Source organism: Ixodes scapularis, unplaced genomic scaffold, assembly GCF_016920785.2.
Source record: "Ixodes scapularis isolate PalLabHiFi unplaced genomic scaffold, ASM1692078v2 PGA_scaffold3__209_contigs__length_174095766, whole genome shotgun sequence".
Taxonomy (NCBI): Eukaryota; Metazoa; Arthropoda; class Arachnida; order Ixodida; family Ixodidae; genus Ixodes; species Ixodes scapularis.
In genome coordinates, this window is record NW_024609868.1 from 161,349,711 (window position 1) to 161,370,263 (window position 20,553).

The 20,553-nt window shown below is 43.8% G+C and overlaps 1 pseudogene; it reads right to left on the minus strand.

Moving 5' to 3' along the window:
• Positions 1-7,657: 7,657 nt before the first annotated feature.
• LOC115331758 overlaps positions 7,658-20,553 on the minus strand; it is a 59,497-nt pseudogene continuing 46,601 nt past the window's right edge.

Here is a 20,553-nt window from a genome sequence, read left to right on the forward strand (position 1 = left end):
TTCGATGCGAATGATTAGGTATTTCGGATGGCGCCTTCAGATAGCTGATGAAAATTCGCTTATGGAGGTCGTATGTTTCTTAAGAATCTTTTTGGAGACAATCAGGGGCTCTTTTAGGTTACGTTTTGTATATCCTAGACTTCTGGATGCGTCACATGTTACTGTGTTATTACGGGCGACCGACTAAAAATTAAATGTGAAATGAACAACATGGTATTTGTAAGATAAACATGTACTTAAAATGACGCGCCCAAAGATTATACAAACTGTAAAATAGAGTGTTTACGAGTGAAATATATCACCTGACATCCTGATTTATTTAGTAGGATTAAAAAATCATCACACCTGTTATTAACCCTGTCCAAATCATGCTGAAGTAGTAAGTGGACATCAGGATTTTAATATTTTTGTGTGTGAAACACAGTCGTCAGCAAAGGAACGCACGTTCGAGGACAATGAATTGGGAAGATTGTTAATGAAACTGAGAAAGAACAAGGGACACAGAGACTGCTGAACTCCCGAAGATATATTAGATATGTCACACTGGCAATTCCCGTAAAGTGTGCACTGAGAGGGAAATCATTGAAAGTTACGTATCATTGACAGGGTTAGGAACTCAACGTATAGTGAAGAAAACTAGGACGAAATACGACAATAAAGAAAGGGACCGAATGCTTTAGAAAATTCGAGCAATATTGCACCAGTTTGAGAGTTGGAGCTAATGTTAAGATGTAGGTCATGTGAGATTTCAAGCAGTTGTGCCTCACAAAAAAAAAATCCTTACGAAAGCCGTACTTGTGTTTGTAGAAGTTGTTAAATTCCAAATGTGATGCGAAATACGAAAAAAAAAAATATTTTCAAGTATCTCGCACACAACACTGGTTAGGGAGATGGGACGACACTGCCTGGAACCAAGGGAAGGTTGTGGTATTAATATTTTGCCTGGATCGCGTCTCCGACTCATAACGTCATAGTAGTGTCATGTTGTCACTAGTGGCGATCCTGGCGGCGTCCGAACAGCTGTGGTATATGTGGTACTGGCAGACGCCTTTTGTGCTGCAGGACACTCTTGAGTGCGGCAGTCCACGGACGCTTCGGCAGTCATAAGCCGTGATGACAGCGACAATCGCGTTCAATTGTGACGCTCGCAGCTTCTCGTTAGCATTTTCATGACAACCCCCAATGATCGCGAAATGCAACAGCATGACACTTCGGCTTCTTTGAAGTCATTTGTTGGCACTTCGGGTCCACTTTTGATGTATGGGCAGCATAGGACGCGAAACAGACCGATCGAACACGAGCTCCAGGCACCATAGTATCATCGCATCTTTGGCATACTTAAATGGGGTAGAATAAAAGTAGTGTGTAATATCACTGACACAGACGTTCAACATAGTCAAGCATAGGACTGTGCCGTGGGACGTCCTATGCATCACACTAAAAGCACAAGATGTGGCACCACTACACTCCAATCGCTGCTTGCAGGCATGCAGAAAACATTTAATCCTCTTATAAACTAGCCTCTGATGTCCATGATTACCCTTTTTGCACTTCTCTATGATTATTGGGCGGCCTCGCAAACCTCCGCTGGGGTTGTCGATAATTAGATTGCATCGCACTTTTAACATTCAAAAGCGATAAATGCGATACGTCATTAAAAAGAAAAGGTTCTTGAAGCTCACCTAGGAAGGCGACATCACTTGAAAGCAAGGATACTGCAGTTGGCACTCAGCCCTGATGAATGGGAGCCAGGCATTTTTGTTTTGTTTGTTTCAGGCTGTCCCCCAGTTGTCACTCGTTCCTAGGCGTTTTCGTTGGCTGATGCCACAATCTAACTGATGCTCGGAACACGCCATGCTTTGCGTTTCTTAGGCAGACAGGGCCATGCAAGTGTACGGAGGTTGCGAACACCGACTAGGAGCTAGCCTCAATCGGCGTCTAGCGACCGCGGCTTGGGACCATAAAGGGAGACTTTGAGCAGTGCATGGCGCCCAATGATTGGATACGAGAGCGCGTTGCAGTTCGGCAGGGTACTCCAGGGATGGACATTGAGGCCAAGGATTTTATCTGCGGCAGGTCCGAGTTGCGACTTCCAACTTAATTTCCCTCGTGGTACTTGTATACCACCGGCGTCTTCGAGACGCTAGAATTTCGACTGGCTACGAGGGAGAACGTTTGACATACCCAAGGTGTGCGTCACTCTCTTTTCCTCAGTGCCCTGTCCCTCTGAGCTGGGTGCCCTGGTGTGGCCACGGAAGCAGCGCCGGAGCCGGACGGCTTTCACACACCAGCAGCTGTCCGCCCTGGAGAGCGGTTTCGCTCAAAGCCCATACCCGGACGTGGTCAGCCGAGAGAACCTGGCACACCGCACCGGCCTGCCCGAAGCCAGGATTCAAGTGAGGAGCACAGTGGCTCACGTAGTACACAAAATTAGCCTAATGAACGAACTCAGGAAGGAGTAGACAGGACAAAACGCTACTCACAACTGACGTTTTATTAGAGGATAGAGAAATACAAAGATAAAATTGTGACATAAATTAAAAAAAAGAGGAGAAGAGTGTGTATGCTAGAGCAGCAGCTAGAGAAAAAAACAAGAGAATATGAGAAAAATTCTAGAATTGTCGTTGTCTTCTTTATTTCCTTTTATAACATACTCTTTCTATGATTTTAGTCTCAATCTTATCTTGGTCTTCCTCTATCCTCCTGCAAAACATCAGCTGTGATTAGCGTTTTGTCCTGCCTACTCCTTCCTGTGTTCGTCCAATGGGCTAATTTTGTGTAACGCGCCCTCGAGTGGGCTTGTGCACACCAGCTCGGGGCACGTGGAGCGAAAGCTCGCGCTGCAAATCCGCGGGATCCTGGGCTCAATTCCCACCCCTGCCCGTTTAGGTCAGGATGAGCATCGTACAGGCGTGCAGCCGTGTATCATTACTGCGTGGTGCACGTTAAAGACCCCAGGCTACCGGTTCTACCGCACTGGCTAAATTGTTCATCTACAGCTGAGACACCAGCGCCCTCTGAGGCAGACTAACTTCCTGCTGTAAAAACATACAAAAAACAGTTTGTCTACCCCTCCTTTCTGTGTTCGTATATTGCGACAATTTTGCGTAGTATGTTTAACCAACTAGGCCATTTCAATATTTTGTAGTAGCACACTGGTCACCAGTTTCTCCGACATTGTTGTTCGTAGAGCCTGCTCAGAGACGCTGTCTGCCAAAAACAAACACATTGATTGGAAGCATATTATGAGGCGACAATGTGCATTACACCAAATTAAGAGCCTTGTTCAGGGCAGATTATAATAAAGAGCGTAAGCGTGCTGTCCGTGGCGTTGTCACCACAATAACTTTATTTGTTTAAGTCGCGATCTTTAAGGATCCTTGGCCACTGTGAATATTTCAGTCGTAAACTTCCTCTTTCTATTTTGAAGTTGAAGTTGAAGTTTTTATTTCTTTCGGATCAACCGAAAGGGGAACAGACACTGAAGGCAAGAAATGCCTGACAATGTCTCTGTCCCTTTTGCAGTTCGTACATACGGTAGGCAGTATAATATGCTTTGTGCAGCTGTATAACATCAGCGATTCAAATAATAGCATGGCTTATATGACATCATCAAGAGAGGATTGCAAGTAGTAATATAGATCATGAAAGACACTTTTTAACAAGTTCAGAGACAAAAAACATTAATTTGTACTTGTAAAAAATGGCTATAAAACGGTGTCAATGCCCACCAAGAGTGCTCTCAGCTCTTTCTGAAATTTAAAACAGAAGTTATTAAAATCCACGAAGGTTCTTATTGAATTTAATAATTGGGTCACCTGGTTATCTTTAGTATGCTTTCCGTATTTTTTTCGAATTTGTGGAGGTTGTCTTAAAGAGTGCCGAAAGGTTTATCTATGCACTACGTCACTCGTAGTTATATCATAAAGTTTTTTTAGTTTTGATTAGTTGCATTAGCTTGAAATCATAAATTTGGTTAGCTTTGAGCATACCGTGCTTCCTAATAAGTGGCTCAGTGGGAAGGTCTTGTATATTTCCCGTGTAACTTTGAAATAAGCGCAAACTTTTCTTTTGTAAAATAAGAATCTTATTGTAGTTTGTGAGCGTTGTTGTACTCGATATAAAAATACAGTAGCATAACTTTGAGTAAAAAAGAGAGTAATATATTTGTGCTTTTTTTTAACCATGTAGGAATCAGGTTTCTTATTTTATGCAAGCATCCAACTGCCTGAGAAATCTCGGCAGACAGCTTATTTGCAAGTGTATTCCAGCTAAGCTCCTCCTTATTTGCAAGTGTATTCCAGCTAAGCTCCTCCTTATTTGCAAGTGTATTCCAGCTAAACTCCAAACGCCTAAAAGTTTTTTTTGGGGACTTGCTCTATAATTGTGTTTTCAAAATATAGAGTTATTGGAGTATTGTCATGTTTGTTTATTGGAGCGAAATTTATGTACTTGCTTTCCTTAGAATTTAGTTGCAGTCTATTTTTATGGAGCCACACTACTAGTTCAGCGAGATAGCTATTTGCTTTTGACTCTAGGGATACTTTGGAGGCAGAGGCGAAAAATGCGTTGGCATCTTCTGCGTGTAATATCAGTTCTTGAGACCTAGAATTAGGAGTAATGCCATTTATATAAAGGAGCAACAACAAGCGGCCTAAGATAGAAACTTGGGGAACACCATATTTTACTTCCAACGTGGTTGAGACTGAGTTGTTAATTTTGACAAATTGAAGGAGTTTATTAGATAATTTTTTTATTAAAGCCAAAGCTACTCCTCGTATTCCGTACAGGTGAAGTTTATTGAGCAAAATTTTGTGTTGAACCGTGTCGAAAGCTTTTTTGAGGTCGAAAAAAACTCCCAGTGTGTATAATTTATTTTACATGTTACATATTATTTTGTGTTCCTTCTCAACAAGTGCCTGCTCTGATTATTTGCCCCTTTGGAAGCCATACTGAGATTTGTTTATGACATCATGCTTTATTAGAAACTGATATTATCGGCTTTGTATAACTCCCTCAAGTGTTTTCGAAAATATTGCCAAAAGTAATATACGTCTATAATTTTGTAGATATCGTTTCCCTCCTTTAAAGCAGGGGTAACTTTATCAATTTCTACGGGGTCTAAGAATATACCCGATTCTAGGGTAGAATTTTCGATATGGGATAAGATGTCACTTATATCTTGAGAAATATATTTATTGGGAGCAGGTTTTACTCCATCAACGCCAGGGGCTATATTATGTTTGATCTTATTTATAAGTCCTACTTCTTGTGGGGTGGTTGGCGATAACATTTTCGAATCGGCAAAGGAATGCGTGGTCATCATGCCGCCATCTAAGGGTTCATTTTCGGATTCTAAAGGTGCACCCACAATTACGAAATACTCGTTCACTGAATTACATAGTTTTGTACCGCTCACATGATTTCCATCAATAATCACGTGATTTATATCTCGGGAATGACGATGGTTATTTTTTATGGTGTTTACGGCTTTTTTGTGGGGTCACTTTGAACGAGATAAAACAGGTGCTTGTAGTTTTTTCTCAATCAGAGGTTAGTTTGTTTCTATATTTCTTGAATGCAGCAAGAAGGTCTTGGTCTCTACAGCTAAGAAAGTCGTGGTATGTTTTATTTTTTTTTCTTTAACGCGTATGTATAAATCAGGAGTCATCCAAGATTTACGAGATTTATTTATCCGTTTATTAATTTGTCCCAACGGGAAAACTCTGTCGTAACAATGCTGAATTTTTTTAGGAAACTGGCGTGCGAAAGCTTCGGGTTTTGTTCTTAATATCTACTGTTCCAGTGCGTGACAGACATGTTGTCGCAAAACCTTTCCAACGAGTCTTCATCTATTTTCCTGTAACTAAAAGTTTCATTGTGAGTGGCACTAATTGCTCTGTGAAGAGACGAGACACAAAAAATGGGTAAGTGGTCGCTGAGATCATGGTTTTAAAACACCCAAGGAAACCTCATTAGTGTTTAGATTTTTTATACAAACATCGATAGAGCTACAATGTTCTGAAGTCACTCTGGTAGGGAGTGTCACCGTATTTATACACCCACGAGCAGCCAAGACCTTTTTTTTATTTCATTAGAGTCACTTACATTCCCAAGTAGATCGATTTTACGTCGCCCATAACAAAAAATGGTTTAGCAGTCGAAACGAGGAAATCAAGAAGGTCTTCAAAACTCGAGAGAAAAACAGACTTACTTCTCTACACAACACCAATAAGGACGCTTCCAGCATTAATGGCAAGACACTCTACGTCCGTAGTGATCATAGAAATCTCATCAAGTACGTACCATGATATATCATCACTAAGGTAAATGGCAACACCACCTCCTCTTTTATTTGTTTTTCCCAAGCTCGCACATTTATAACCAGCAAAACTAGGAGGTTTTACATCTTGAGGAACCCATGTTTCGTACAAACAGGGACATCATAATTTATGCAGAATGAATTAAAAAACAAATTAAGGTCATCTGGTTTATTTATTATACTTCTCATATTAAAATTAAATAAAGAAACGGCTTTTTGGTATCTTGAAAAATTGGGTAAATAATGACTCGTCATAGTACATACAGTCTTCTGTAAAAGTGGAAGTCATGGGACTCGTCATAGTACACACAGTCTTAAGTAAAAGTGGAAGTCATGAGATAAGAGCATGTAACGCTTATCGAAACTATTTTGGGACAGCCCGATTACGCGGCCATCGAAGTTTCTGCGCACTTCTTCCTAGGACTTAATCGTTTTCAAAAAATCTTTTACGCTCGCGGCTTAAAGCTTAGTATCCTTAGCAATTCATTTTTAGGTAGTGTATGGGAGTACCCTAGATATAGCTTATGTTTTTGCGGGTTTTCAATATGCATGGTTTGAAACATGCAAGAGAATCAATCAGGTTCTTTTTCTTCTTTCTTTTTAGCCAGCGCTCTTTCCTATCTCCCTCGTCTATCCTTCCTCCTCGTGTTTGCGCTGTTAATTCTGTTGTATGCTGCCGGTGGCAGCTGAAGTCGACCGCCCTGCTTCAGTGCCGGTGAAGAACAACCTTTCATTTGGCGACGAGGATAGGATAAACAAGCGACGGCGTCGATGCCGAGTATGACTTTACCGTTCGGGACAACTTAGAAGCGTACAGAAGCCTTGCGCTCCTTGCAACCGACAGCAGCAACACAGCAGCCTACTACGGCGATCTTCTGCTGCGAAAAATCCAACAAACTTGCGGACGTACCTTGCAGCTGGTAAGCAGAACTGAAGTTTCTCTTGTACGATACATAGGAAGATACTTCCGACATTATGGAAACTGCTGAACCTGTGTCAACGAAGAATGATAGGGGCGTTCCTTTGACTTGAACTGGAAGGCAGACAACGCTCTCCGGTTTATCCTGCACGTGAAGAATACCTAGAACATCCTCGTCTGAGCCATTCAAGCACGCGACTTCTCGGGCAGTACCCCCTTTGCTAGTGTGACTGGCGGTACTCTTGCAGACAGCACGGAAATGCCCGACTTTCCCGCAACCAGCACACTTTTTCTCTCTTGCTTTGCATGTAGCGGAATTCGTAAGATGTCCCGATGACCTGCAGCGGTAACATTTCTTCGAAGTGGAGGATGAAGGTTCTCCCTGTGCACGCTGTGGTCGCTCGGCGTTTGGAGACTTAACGTCCGTCTTCTGCGCCGATGAAGACGATACGAGCTCTTCGGAGAACCCGGACCGCTTTCTCGACCAGCCGGCCGATGAACAACACCTGGTCCAGGGTTAGACTACTTCCTTCCAGTATTAGACGCTCTCGTAACTGCTGGTTCGTAGTTTTCGCCGCCAGCTGATCTCGTATGAACTCATTCGTCATGAGTCCAAACTCGCAGTCCCACCGGTCGGTCTCGCAGCTCGGCAATGAATACTTCGACAGATTCCCCCGGTAGCTGCGCTCACTGCCTGAAGCGGTGTCGTGCAACGACCACGTTCAAAGTTGCCGCGAAAACGGTCTCCAGGGCCGTCAAAGCGACATCATACTCGTCCGGCGCAGTCGGTGTCATCGTGCCGGCAGTTGTTTCCTTCAGTGGTAACGGAGGATGCGTCTCCGGAAGTGTGTAGGAGACTCTCTGTCTTTCTACACCGAGGCAATGTAGAAGTAAGGTTTTCCGCCGAGCAGGTCCATGGGCGTCTCCCCCTGAAGCGAGCAAGTAATTTTGGAACACCCGCCGCCACTGTATCCACGGGATAGCACGTCTCCCGGGAGCGGGAAGGAAAGGTGGCGGCACCGCTATGCTTATGCCTGTAGGTACATCACTCGTTTGCTCGTTTGCTCCCACACAGCTTCACCATGGTCTTCAAGAAGAAAGAAGACAACTTTGTGGCAGATGCTCGTTTGCGTATGCCTCTTGATGCGCCCGGGGAGACCCAGGAAGTCGAAATTGTCTGTGCCATTTCTTCGTGTCTATCGCAGCAAGAGTTAGTTGAAGAGACTCGGCAGGACAACCGTCTGCGACAAGTGATTGCTTTGACAACCGGCACCTGGCCCCCAAGAATGAAGTTGCATCCTGACCTGACACCCTTTCACCAAGTAAAAGAACTTTCCATGAGTGGAGACCGGATGTTTCGGAAAAATCGAGTTGTTGATCCTACCGCTCTTACTGCGAAGATTGTCGAACCAGCACACGAAGCTCACCCTGGAATAGCAAGAACAAAGCAGCGGGCTCGTGACACGTATTGGTGACAGATACATTGAAACTGCAGTTAGGTCCTGCGGTGTTCGTCAAGCAGTTGACAAGTCTGCAAAATCCGTGGTACCTCCTCTACACCCAGCTGCATTTCCGTGCGCTCTCTGGGAAAAAGTGGGAGTCGACATTATTGGGCCCTTTTCCAATGCTCCAAGCGACTACCGGTACCCTGTAACACTAATAGATTTATTCACCAAGTGGCCCGAAGTGTGTCTGACGGCACTAGTGACGTAAAGGACGATCATCTCGTTTTAACGGGCAGTGTTTAGCCGGGAAGGCTACCCTACTGAGCTCGTGAGTGATCATGACCCTCAGTTCGTTTCTGCTGAGCTTTAAGGATTTTTGACAGAACGGGGACTGCGACACACCTTCTCTTCGGTGTGCCATCTCCAAAATAATGGACAGATCAAATGTTTCAACCGTGTGTTCAAGGACTTTGTGCAAATCAGTGTCCAGGAGCAGCGCCCCCTAGAGGAACCGGTAGTGGAGGACTTAGGAGTCTACCGTTGCACTGCTCACGCAGCCACAGGCGAGAAGCCAGCGTTCCTTTTGCATAGACGCCATCCAAGGACGAGGCTGGACATCGTGGGGCCCGACCAAAGGTTTCTATGATCAATCAACAAAGAGTCTGGGAGAGCTGCGACAACGAGGGACTCATTACCAGCAGATGTTTATGAAGGATACGGGGAGACAGAGTCAGCGTGCTGAAACCGGGAAATAAAGTACGGGTCAAGTTACCAGCTACATTCCAAAAGATAGCCTCAGCTATTCTGCGCCCCTCAAGGTGGTGAAATACCTGGGGAAGAATACCTACCGTCTTGAAGACGGGAAAGTGTGGAAGAGGAAGCGGCTCGTCGTCATACCACCAAGCGCGAAGCCACCTCCTCAAGCTGACCTGGGTCACATCCCATGGTTCTCAACACCATCATCGACCATATCATCAACCGCATCTCCGGCTTCTATCGTCGCGCAACCACAATCACCTCCCGCGACATTTTTGGAGACCGCGTTGCCGGCATCTATATCGACCTAGCCGGTGCCCGGATGTCCCCTCATCATTTCACCCAGTTCAATGGCCATGGAACCAAGACGTTCTGCCAGGCAGACCTTCAGACCCCAAATATTGCGGGATTTTGTTTTATATTAGTGTTCTTGTTTATAGTGTTGTACATAGCATTTCCTTTTTATTCTTGAAGGTGGAACTGTTTGGGGCGGCTCTACTGTCGCATTTGTAGCCTGAAGAAGAAGACGATGAGATAAAACGTTGTTCTTCACCGGTACTGGAGCCGGGCGGTCGACTTCAGCTGCCGCGGCAGCATACAACAAATTCCACGTAACATTTGTGAAGCGCCGAACTCGTATTTGACCTTGTTGATGATGAGCCCGTATTCCGCCATGCGCTTGAAAAGGGTCTCCAGGTGTTCGAGGTGTTGCTCGGCACTAGCGCTGGACACCAGGATGTCATCGACATAAGCAAAACAAGAACGTCATGCCACGAGCGAGGCTGTCGCAAAACCGTTGAAATGTTTGCGCCGCGTTACGAAGGCCGAAGGGCATCCTCACATACTCGAAAAGTCCAAAGTGTGTTTTGACGGCTGTTTTCGGTATGTCACCTGGTTCCACGGGGATCTGATGGTACGACTTTACCAGATAACTGTTTGAAAAGATGGTTTTTCCCTCCAGGAACGCCGAGAATTTTGTGATGTATGATAGGGGATAGCGGACTGGAACAGTTGAGTTATTCAGAGCGCTGTAGTCACGGCAGGGCCGCCAGTCGCCAGGGGATTTCGTTTGCACCATGTGGAGGGGTGATGCCCATGGGCTGGACGATGGTCTGATAATGCCGAGTTCAAGCATATGCTCGAAATCGGCTTTCGCTATCTTAAACCGTTCCTCCAGGAGGCGTCGTGGACGAGCATGGGTGGGAGGCCCGGACGTCATGATGTGATGTATCACGTCGTGCTTTACTGGTTGCAGAAAGTTGGCGGGACGTGTGAGCGAAGGGAACCGTTGGAGTAGATCTTCAAACATTGTAGTGGTTAGAATGCAACGTTGCGGGAGCGGCGAGTACCGGCTTGTACAACTAGGTGCGTTGTGGTGTCTGCAAGGCGTAACCGTTGCATGTCCTTTAGTAGATTATAGCTTTTGAGAAAATTTGTTCCAAGGATCAAGCGCGTCACGTCGCCAAACTGGAAAATCCATCTTAGTGGTTGTGTCGACCCGATGTTCCTGATGAGAGCACGTCCACCGTAGCTCACAATGGGGGATTTGTTTGTGGCCTGCAAGGTGACATTAGCGCGTTGTGGCTTGCTTGGCATGGACTTCACGGGTAGGACGCTTACTGCGGCGCCGGTGTCGACTAAGAAACGAAGACCAGTATTCGTGTCTAATATAAAAAAATATACTGCTAGTTTTGTGAACCGGCCCCACTCGCCACCTCTAGTGGTGCCGGTTTAGCCCTCGAAAGTTGCGAATACTCTATCTCATGAATTGTTGCATCAAAGTGAGAGGCATAGGCACGAGCACATGGATTTTCAATTTGCTTTCCTTTCACAAGTGCTCGTGAAAAGAAAGCAAATCTGAAAGCCTCATGCTCGCGCCTGTGCTTTTGCCTCTGCTGCACACAATTCATGTGGTGTAGTAGAGCCACTAAATAAGCTACGCTTCGGAGTAACGACAATTACCCATCTTGGGGCTTAGAGGCATTCTTGCCAGTTATATGCCCAACCTAATATCATGTAGGATAATGTGATCTGGAAGAATCTTCAAGCAAAAAAGAATCGTACTTGCATTCTCTAGGCGAGGCCGCTTTGTCAGTTTCGTGCAGAGCGCGCGTTTTACTACAAATGTAGAAACAAACAAAATAACGCCACCATAGACGTACCGCCTCCAGAAACAAGCCTACGATGCTCAAGAAAGCTAATAAATACATTGAAAAACACCGTTAACTTTTTGAAATAGGTGGAAGCACATGATCCCAGGATTTCAAAGTCCGTGGTTCTCCCAATTCAGTTGACATGCCACCCTCAGATTTTACTTGAAGGTGATGATGGTAGCACAGCAGTGGCGATTGAAAGCTTTGTCTGAATGACTAAGATTATCGTACTAAAAGGCATAAAAATGCATTAATAAAAAATATAAGTGGTCTTTCTGCGATTTTCAGTGATGCCAAACTACCGTAATTCCACGTCCAAGTCAGTAACACACTCTGCATAACTAAAACCTTACGCTAGCGATGATGATGGCTGTGGATCGGTGAGTCTTATGACCTTGCATAAAACGCCACAGTCAGGTCGACACCAGCCTCCACGGGTACTTGCACACCCCTATACTGCGGCTACAATATACATCGACGGCACGACCAAGGCCGATTGACTTGTCCTCCACACTGATAAATTGAGTGACTATGACAAGACCAATACGACCACCAACAAACGGATGAAGTGGGTGAGCGTGAACTGATACACTTGTAAATCATTCAACGCAATGATAAATGAACGAATTTTTTTCTGATGAGCGGTTGTGGTTTTGTTTACGTATATTTCATGTCCTAATCAGCGTCACTCTGTAACTTTTTCCTCGATAGTCCGTCCTGAGACGTCCTTGCGATGTCTGTCGGATGTCGGCTTCGGGGCGTGGGACGTTCGAACATCTCTGGGATGTCACCGGGACGTTTGTTGTTATTTGGGACATTGCGAGACAATTTGCTTTGACGTGGTGTCTAAACGGTAGTTGTGTTACAAATGGCACATCGCATCGATCCAATGACCATGAGCGTTCTAAAGGTTGTTGGGCCCAGTGCCCTGTGTGTCTGCGATGCAACGAGGTAGAGGGGCTTAGAGCGATGAACTACCGAAACAGCGCTTTTGCACATTATATTAAAAATAATATGTAATAATGAAGATCAACGTTTCACAATTGGTTTATTTATCGATTATAAAAAAGCTTTTGATTCCATCAAACATGACATGCTCCTTTCAAAACTCGAGACATATGCCATACGCGGGACTGCGCATAAGGTTATTTGAAGTTACCATACATCTTGCACACAGCATGCATACGGTTTATAATAACATAAAATCGCCTGTAGGGCTAATGGAATATGGCGTACAACACGGTTCAATACTGGAACCTTTATTTTTCCTCGTCTAATAAAGGACATACAAAATTTATATAATTTACCGAAGATTTAATACTGTATGCCGATGATACAAATGCATTTTGTTTTTGAGGCCAAACTTAGCGAACTAGAGACCACAATAAACAAATATTTAATTGAACGTTCATCCTGGCTGGTGGCAAACGGTTTATCTCTAATTACAGAAAAGACGAAACATGTAATTTTTTTCGTCAATAAGTCGAGCCCACAATACCCACTTTGTAGTGAAGTTCGAAAGAGCTCTAATTGAGAGTGTCGATAATAATAAGTTCATTGGAGAGTGGTTTAACCAACGCCTATATTGGACACACCATGCAAATAAAATAATAAACTAAGTCTCAAAATCAATAGGCACAATTTCATCTGCAAATCAACTTCTACCGGAGTGACTGACGTACCAAATATATTATGCTGTTATATACCAAGGTTTACTACTGCTTTCTTGTCTGGGGTCAGACAACAGACAAATATCACACATCTACATTTACTAAAAAAAAAGCTGTTCTTCTAATGCACAATTCGGATTATGATGCACATACCGTTCCGCTTTCTGGGAATTATAACATTTTGAACTTTGAGCAACTCTACGTTTATAAACTTTAACTCTACATATTCGATGACTGTAGACTTCAACATCCCAGCTACCCATCTGCATGCGCCAAACACAACCACCATTGCAGGACTCGAAATGACAAGTATATATTCCCCAAAATTAGAAAAAAACATGAGCAGACAAACACTCTCATTTCAAATTCCGAACTTCGTTAATACACACAGGCATCTTGATACACTTATTGCGTAAAATATATCACTAAACACATACAAAAGTATAGTGAAAGAAAATCTTTTGCGCAGAAATGTTACGAACTGATCTGAAATGTCTGGTTTGATCCTCTTAGCTACTTTGTTGTTTTTTTTCGTATGCTTCCTTGTTTTATAGTATCAACAATGTTTCTATACAAGTCTCAATGATATGTATACTTTGATATTCATTCTACTTCATTTAAGAGCGGTTTTTGTTGTGTGTGCTCTGCTGTCGACGGGCTTCGCGGTCTTTTTAATATTTCATTTATGTAGTGGTCCCAAGGCCTCGTCAGACCTTCTGGTTTTTTTGCCTTGGTACTGCAGACAAAATGAATTGTCTGAACTGACTGAGAAAAAAAAACTGGTATCCCGTTGACCAAGCATATGTGACCACCACTTGGCTGCCGCTATGTTGTACAATTCTGACCACTAAACACATGACCGTATCAAACTCTGAGGCTTTCACACCAAACTGTAGTGGGATCGCTTTAGAAAACATGATACACGATTTTTTAATACTGCCCGAGCGAATATTTCTAACTCGGACCAGTTGGCATGTAAAGTGGTTTCAACTGGGACTACCTGGTACCAAATGGGATTCAGCTGGGACCAACTGGGACCAGCTGAGGGGTCAACTGGTTTGACCATGCCCAGTTGGGGAATGAGTAGAAGAAAACTGGGACCAGCTAATTAATGAGCTGATTAATGCAATTCCCACTCGGACTTCAAATGGCTTTCCCATTCCCAGTCACATGGGGCAACAATTCTGACAAGTTGGGGGTGTATTGACCTTTGCTAAAGAAAAAAAACTAAAAGTACTTACCATTATAGACTTATACAAATCTGGAATTTTTTAAGTACTAGGCACCTCTATGTATTTATAAAAAAGAATATAAAATTTTGATTAACTAATTTTGTTTAATTGCAAAATATTACCGCGCGCGCAGCTGACCAAATAGTCAGCGCACTCGTGGCCTAACGGTTATCGCGCTTGCCCTTCGCGCAGGAAGCCAGGGTTCGGTTCGTGGCCGCGGGTTTGGACTTTTTTTTCTCTAATGTGATGTTCTGGTAAATCCGAGAACCGTGTTGGTGATTGGAGGTAAGAATGTTCTACACGCCAAACCTTCTACGCCGATGGTTTCAGAAGTCCACTTATGTACAAAAGCGGCTCCGCTTGGAAATCCGGGGTCTGTCTCGCCCCAGTGTTCGATCCTGCTCTTTTACCAACTTCATTCATTCAATCATTTGCTTTATTTCATTTGCTTTATTTTCAGTGACACACAAACAGCTATACGTCTTGTTAGTGGTGCACTACGTCTAAAGAAAAAGAATTCGCATCTGAAGAACAAATGTTCACATGTCAGAACGAAAGGAAGACATCGATGCACTTTCTAAATATTCGTTCGCATCAAAAAAAAAAAAAAAACAATACCAAGTTGATCTAAGTTGGATTCGAATTTGTTAAAAACCAGTTGCAGTCGCGTAATAGGGTCAGCGTTTTGTAAAATGGAAGGATAGAACAATGAGCCTATGCGAATAGACTGTTGAGGAACACGCAAATATACACTGTTCAGTAACGCTGTGCAGTCAACAAAACAACTTTATGCAAGAACATAAAATCACGCGTCATTCGCTATTACACAAGGAGCGTAAGCCAATTTGTTTACATATTCTCTCATAGTCATAAAATACATTGGACTGCAAGTAACGATCATAAAAGACACGAATAATTTTCTTTGCACTCGCTCAATACTAGATGAGTTAGATTATCCAATGCTGTTCCATACAACTAAAGAAAACTCGAGGAGGCTTAGCACAAGAGAGCGAAATAACATTAAAAAACACTGGATTTCTTAAATTTCTTGATATACGCGTTATGATACCAAAAATATTTAGAGACAAGTTTACAGTATTCATAACCTGACGATTAAACGAAATTTCAGTGTCTAAATAGAGACCCAAATACCTAATCAGACATACGCGGCTGATAACAGTTGTGTCTAAAACATAGCAATATTGCAAAAAATCACGTTTCCTGCTGAGAGAAATAATTTTTGTTTTCGATTCGTTTCATACAAGGCCTTTGGTCAAGCACCACAAAGAAATAGAGCATACGTCACTCCCAAGCAAAACACAGTCCTCAACAGTATTTGTCCGTCGATACAATTTTATGTCGTCGGAAAATAACAACATTTTTTAGTCGTCATCTTGCAAACCCTGAGATGGGGAACGATAAAAAAACGGACGAACACAACAAAATCTCAAACGCAGCTGAAGTTTTATTGATAGAAGAATACCAATAAATAGACTTTTACACAAAAGGAAAAGAGAAAGGGCAACAAAAACTCAAAAGCAAAAACAAGACGGCCAACGCGTTCACCCCAGACGGCCTAAGCCACTCTCCGGCTCCAACAAACCCCGGAAAGGGCGCCGACCACTCGAACAACAACAACCCCACGGTCACCACACATGGTGACCTCCAAACCGCTAAAGCCTAATCCCCAAATTTCTTACTCGAAGCAAACGCTTCCCGGTCCCCCCCCCCCCCCCCCCCCCGCCTTTTTCAAGGTTTGCAAAGCTCCCGTCAAACAAGCAAAAACTCTTTCATTCGATCAGTGATCACCAAGGACGGCTGGCTGACACAATTCCCCCGCTCGCGAATGCATAAAGTCTCCTTAATTAGCCTTCTGAACAATTCTTTTTCGTTACACAACACAGAAGTCTTTTCCCAAAGAGGGGAACAAAAATTACAAGAACTAACATGATTAACCAATTCAGAATTCTGCGCCAAACTTTTTACACACCTTTTATGCTCCCCAAGTCGGTCATTCAAACAACGGCCCGTCTGACCAACATAACACAATCCACAGTCAAAGGGGATCTTGTAGACTACCTCTGTGACACAGGAGACTGAGGGATCTCTGTGTTTTTTCCCGCAACATCGCTCACGTCTGAAGGAAAACGGAGTAAGCCTGTCTAAACGGAAGTCCGTCCTAAAAACTACATTAACGTTAAACTTCGCACCCAAGGCCTTTAGGCTATGAGAAAAACCATGAAAATAAGGAATTACAGCAAAAGCTCTACCTTGAACCCTCTCAGCGGTCACCGACGCGCGTACAAGCAGTCTACGTGCACTAGAAACGATAAAATCCAAACTATAACCCGCTGACAGTAGACGTTTGGTTTGAACGTCGAAAGCGTTAGCAACACAATGAGAACAAGATTTTTTCAGTGCACTGCCAATTAATGATCTCACCACCCCCCCTTTTACCAGTTTAGAATGAGCACTCCATCTAGAAAGAACCTTCTTTACGGTTTCCCTACCATAAGACCAACAAAGCCCCCCTTTATTAAATAGTTGCAAGTCCAAAAACTGTAACTTCCCATCTTTCGCTGATTCAGAGGTGAATTTTAATTCCGGTGCAGCGGTCAAAATAAAATCATGGATCTGAGTAGCAAAAAGCTGATTCGGAGCACAAACCAAGATATCATCAACAAACCTCCGAACCAGAAACCTTTCTCCATCCAAACAGCCAATAAAATTTGTTATTTTCTTGTCAAGAGTGTTAAGATAAAACTCAGTCAACACGGGAGCCACCGCCGAACCGATGCATACACCTTTCCGCTGTATATAACTGTCACCATTAAAGTTAAGCACAGTTGCCCTCAGATAGCACGTCAGAAGCTCCAGTACCGCATCTACAGAAATACCCGCTTTGGCCTGAAAAGAGACCAAATTATTTTCTAAAAGCTCCCTAACCCTTTCCAGCAACAACACGCTATCTAAAGAATAATACAAATCTTTGATGTCCAGGGACATCAACGTGCACGAGCTGCGATGCAGGGGAGAAATGCCCTCGATCAATTCTTCCGAGTTCCTAAGGGCAATACTGCCCTCCAGAGTGACATGGCCCAAACATCCCTGAAGGAAAACCGCAAGCGACTTCTGCCAAGAACCATTTTCGTTAATCACCACACGGAAGGGGAAATCTACTTTATGATCTTTTACTAAAAACTTTAAACCAAAAGAAGAGCGTGAAGCGCCCCTCACTCTGTTTAGCGTAGCCGTGATGTCCTCCTCTGCCAAAATCTTACACACATCCCGTTTTAGAACCGCAACATTTTCATCACTCTTTACAAATAACTCGGAAACAGCCACCAAAGCTTTCTCATTAAAAATACCATCCGAGAGCACTGCAAACAAGCCACTCTTGTCAGTCTGGAGCACGGTCAAAGAGTTATCTTTCAACTCCCTTTTCAAAGCCGACACTCTCCTGAAATTTCTTTGCTCAACCGGGAAGGACTAATCTACCAGAACGCTCAGCTTGCTCAAGGAATGATTTACAAAAGTCGTTCTATCCTCTGGCGTAGGAATTTTGGTACTAAAAGGTGTGTAAAAAATTTGGCGCAGAATTCTGAATTGGTTAATCATGTTAGTTCTTGTAATTTTTGTTCCCCTCTTTGGGAAAAGACTTCTGTGTTGTGTAACGAAAAAGAATTGTTCAGAAGGCTAATTAAGGAGACTTTATGCATTCGCGAGCGGGGGAATTGTGTCAGCCAGCCGTCCTTGGTGATCACTGATCGAATGAAAGAGTTTTTGCTTGTTTGACGGGAGCTTTGCAAACCTTGAAAAAGGCGGGGGGGGGGGGGGGGGACCGGGAAGCGTTTGCTTCGAGTAAGAAATTTGGGGATTAGGCTTTAGCGGTTTGGAGGTCACCATGTGTGGTGACCGTGGGGTTGTTGTTGTTCGAGTGGTCGGCGCCCTTTCCGGGGTTTGTTGGAGCCGGAGAGTGGCTTAGGCCGTCTGGGGTGAACGCGTTGGCCGTCTTGTTTTTGCTTTTGAGTTTTTGTTGCCCTTTCTCTTTTCCTTTTGTGTAAAAGTCTATTTATTGGTATTCTTCTATCAATAAAACTTCAGCTGCGTTTGAGATTTTGTTGTGTTCGTCCGTTTTTTTATCGTTCCCCATCTCAGGGTTTACAAGATGACGATTGATTACCAGCTCGCCTGCACTCTCTCACTGCTTACAATTCTACTACCTGAAGCAGGTTTCGTCTTCCCTTCTTCTTTTGTGTCAAACCTTCCACCACCTTCTCAACGAGCCTTGGCGTTTTTAACGCTGTGCAAGATCGGTCAGCGACTGAGTGACCTCCAGACGGATGTGAGCTACTTTGGGCTCTGCCTAAGGAAGAGGTTTGTGGATCCCAGCCTTTTCGGCTATCTCACTCAGCGGAATCTCCCTTGGCGGCACCAGAAGAGGATCCTAAAGGCCTCTCGGAATGTGGCAGATCAGCAACTTCGTGAGCTCTTTGAGCTCGCTGATGTGTTGTGGAAAGGTGTGTTGGGTGAGGGGTTCCGCAGTTCTGTGGAGTTCGACTGTTGGAACTCTCTTCGGCTTGCAAGCTTTCGTTCCTCGTGGGCCGCCAAGAAAAGAGAGGTCTTGAAGAAACAAGACTCGACGAGGAAAAGGTCAGCTTTATCGGCTTCTGTGGAACGTTTTTTCAATCCTGAAAGTGTTGTACTCTCTCAGACTTCTCAGGCAATTTTAAATGAAGGTCCAAAGTTTTGCCTGGATGTGAAACCGTCACGGTTTGATTTGTGCTCGAATGTGCATGCTATTAGTACCAAAATTCCTACGCCAGAGGATAGAACGACTTTTGTAAATCATTCCTTGAGCAAGCTGAGCGTTCTGGTAGATTCGTCCTTCCCGGTTGAGCAAAGAAATTTCAGGAGAGTGTCGGCTTTGAAAAGGGAGTTGAAAGATAACTCTTTGACCGTGCTCCAGACTGACAAGAGTGGCTTGTTTGCAGTGCTCTCGGATGGTATTTTTAATGAGAAAGCTTTGGTGGCTGTTTCCGAGTTATTTGTAAAGAGTGATGAAAATGTTGCGGTTCTAAAACGGGATGTGTGTAAGATTTTGGCAGAGGAGGACATCACGGCTACGCTAAACAGAGTGAGGGGCGCTTCACGCTCTTCTTTTGGTTTAAAGTTTTTAGTAAAAGATCATAAAGTAGATTTCCCCTTCCGTGTGGTGATTAAATAAAATGGTTCTTGGCAGAAGTCGCTTGCGGTTTTCCTTCAGGGATGTTTGGGCCATGTCACTCTGGAGGGCAGTATTGCCCTTAGGAACTCGGAAGAATTGATCGAGGGCATTTCTCCCCTGCATCGCAGCTCGTGCACGTTGATGTCCCTGGACATCAAAGATTTGTATTATTCTTTAGATAGCGTGTTGTTGCTGGAAAGGGTTAGGGAGCTTTTAGAAAATAATTTGGTCTCTTTTCAGGCCAAAGCGGGTATTTCTGTAGATGCGGTACTGGAGCTTCTGACGTGCTATCTGAGGGCAACTGTGCTTAACTTTAATGGTGACAGTTATATACAGCGGAAAGGTGTATGCATCGGTTCGGCGGTGGCTCCCGTGTTGACTGAGTTTTATCTTAACACTCTTGACAAGAAAATAACAAATTTTATTGGCTGTTTGGATGGAGAAAGGTTTCTGGTTCGGAGGTTTGTTGATGATATCTTGGTTTGTGCTCCGAATCAGCTTTTTGCTACTCAGATCCATGATTTTATTTTGACCGCTGCACCGGAATTAAAATTCACCTCTGAATCAGCGAAAGATGGGAAGTTACAGTTTTTGGACTTGCAACTATTTAATAAAGGGGGGCTTTGTTGGTCTTATGGTAGGGAAACCGTAAAGAAGGTTCTTTCTAGATGGAGTGCTCATTCTAAACTGGTAAAAGGGGGGGTGGTGAGATCATTAATTGGCAGTGCACTGAAAAAATCTTGTTCTCATTGTGTTGCTAACGCTTTCGACGTTCAAACCAAACGTCTACTGTCAGCGGGTTATAGTTTGGATTTTATCGTTTCTAGTG